This window comes from Mustela putorius, unplaced genomic scaffold (genome assembly GCF_011764305.1).
Source record: "Mustela putorius furo isolate JIRA1106 unplaced genomic scaffold, ASM1176430v1.1 tig00003834_pilon_pilon_pilon, whole genome shotgun sequence".
In the NCBI taxonomy this organism is placed as follows: Eukaryota; Metazoa; Chordata; class Mammalia; order Carnivora; family Mustelidae; genus Mustela; species Mustela putorius.
Genome location: NW_025421987.1, coordinates 22655196 through 22657878, shown reverse-complemented (window position 1 = coordinate 22657878; position 2683 = coordinate 22655196).

The following is a 2683-nucleotide window of genomic DNA, read 5'->3' as shown; positions in this document are numbered from 1 at the left end:
CAGCTTAGAAAAAGAGCAAGAGAGAAGGCAAACATAAAATGGTGACATTTGGGAAATCTTACAGAAGAGTATGATTTGGGGAATTATTTGTAAATTCTTGGAATTTTTCTACAAAACTGAAATTATATCTAAGTAATAAAGTATAGCATTTGACTTCTTCCTTATGAAAAATAAGACGTGGTTTTAGTTCATTCTTTGCACCTCTGTGAGACTCAAAGCTCCGTATGAGATGCTGACATTTCTCTATGATCCTGTCTTCTATGAGCCGCTTGCCCATTCCAAAGTTCCGTATGTTGGTCAAGCTGAACTTTCTCATAGTTTTCCAAGTTTCACTGTGAGAAAAGACGGTTCCTTATAATGAGGAAAGTGCTTGAAAATTATTTTTGCAAAACTTTTAACACTTAACTTGCAAGGACAAGTAAAAATTTAAAAGAAGTTTTATTCTCCCTGTTTAGAATAAAAGGCTTTTCTTTCTCTCAAAGAATTTACTTTAGAAAACTTGTATTTTTTCCTCTTCTTAAATGTGTATAAATAATCATGTCATATATATATGACTTATATCATATACGTCCTTCTGAAAGTTAAAATAGGTCTTGCCAATGTAAGAGTGGGTTAGCATAAGTACAGCCATTTTAGCTTCGCAGCCATCTCAGGCCCAAGGGCTGAACTTTCCCCTACTTTACTTTAGTTCCAGGGACTCCCACCCTGCTTTAGTTCCAGAGACCCCCACCCTGCTTTAGTAACAGGAATACCTAACCCTGTAAACACTTCCAGGAAAAACCGTTATATCTAACCCTGTAAACACCTCCAAGAAGTAGCTAACCCTGGAACCAGCCTGGCAACAGCTAATCAGCCTACTGCAGAAAAGTCTGAAACTTTTCCTCCGCACCCCACCCCTCGCCCCAAGCCTCTTGTAATGACCCATAAAAACCCCTGCCTTAACTAGCCTCGGGGTCCAAGTCCCTACTCTGCTGTGTCGGGTATACATGAGCCCAAGCTTAAGCTTGTCAAATAAACCTCACTGTGTGACTTGCATTATCGAGAGTATACTCTGCCTAATTAAGGGGTGGTTGACTCCGTACCCTAACACCAACTTTATGACCTAGCAATGGCTTTCTCAGGGACCTGGGGGCCATCTGTTCAGAATATAAACGTCAAGGAAGAGAGAGACTCTTTCTCCCAGTTTCTGTGGGTGAGTGGAAGCCTTGATCTGGTGGATTCCTTGCCCCAAATTGCAAAACTACCTCCTATCATAAAGATATGAGAACTTTATTATACTTTTGTATACAGAAAACACAGACAGTCACTCCAATTACCAGGTGAATCTAGGATAAACTGTGTGTGACAATGGTCCTGCCAAGACCTCTTAGTTATTGAGGACTAGTTACTGTTTTCTTTGAGAACATTTTTGTAATGGGTTGTGTCTGCTTGATTATATAACAGGGTGAGATTTATTTTTGTCTTTGCAATTTCTTAGTGGATCGTCTGTGATACACCTCACATTTTGGTTTGATGCTTATTCAACAATAAAATTGTTTTCTTTTTCTATAAAAACAAACAAACAAACAAACAACAACAAAAACCCAAGAGAGGCCCTAGTGATGATCTGGAAGCCTAATGTGTTACTGTGTTATTTTCTACTCCATTTTATAACAGGAGTCTTACTTCTTTCTGAAGAATTGAGTCTTTTGCCCATGCCATGGTAGGTTTCTTTTCCTTTCTTGCTAGTCTCTTGGCACAAAGAGCCCAAGGCAAAATGACGGGAATGGCCAGCAAACCCTGTACCAAGGGAGGAAAGATTACTCCAAACTTTGCTGTGAAAGAGAGGAAAATGAAATGTAGTCAATGCTCAGAGATTAAAAAAAAGAAAAACAAAAACAAGAACCCTTTGCTCTTCTTGCTCCCACTTTTATTGATCCTTCAGGATAATCACAAACCCTTATCACTATTTCTCAAGCACTTGATTGTGACAAGGGGTCTTACTGAAACTAGGAGGATCTGTGTACGGAAAAGATATGTTGGGCTAATCTGCATGTTCTAGCCTAAAGGATAATGCATGCATCAGTTGGATCATAGGGCAGCTGTTTGGGGTGATAAAGCTTCACAGAAGGCAAAGGACCCATGGCATTCAGAAGGTGGAGTGGTCCTGCAGGCCCAGGCATTCCAAAAGCTCACACCTTTCTCTAAAAATTTCCCTTCGCCCCCATTGGCTTCTGTGTTACATTTTAGCAAGCCAGGTATTATGGTTGTTTCCATGCTCTACATTAACCCTAATGGCAAAAGGCCAGTAGCCATGATTTAAGGTTTAAGGGAGTTCTTTCTGTTTTTCCTCATGGGAATTCAGAAGTCAGTAGGACTTCTAGACCCACATAGCCTACGACTGTGGAAATAGGAGTCATAAATTCCTAAATTGTCATTAAGCGTGATAGTAAGTAGGTTTATTCCTACTTCAAACTTTTGGTACTCAGATCCATATTTTGTATCTTTAGGGTGAAAAAAGGTGATCCTAGAAACCATATTGGTGTTTTTAATACTAATATAGCTTAGATTTGAAATAGGATGAGTAATTATTATAATATCTATAATGGGCAAGTACTGTTCTAATTGTCTTACCTATAAAATCTTTAATGCTCAAAACTATTTTTGAGTATTCATACCTCCATTTTTTTGGCTAAATAACGAT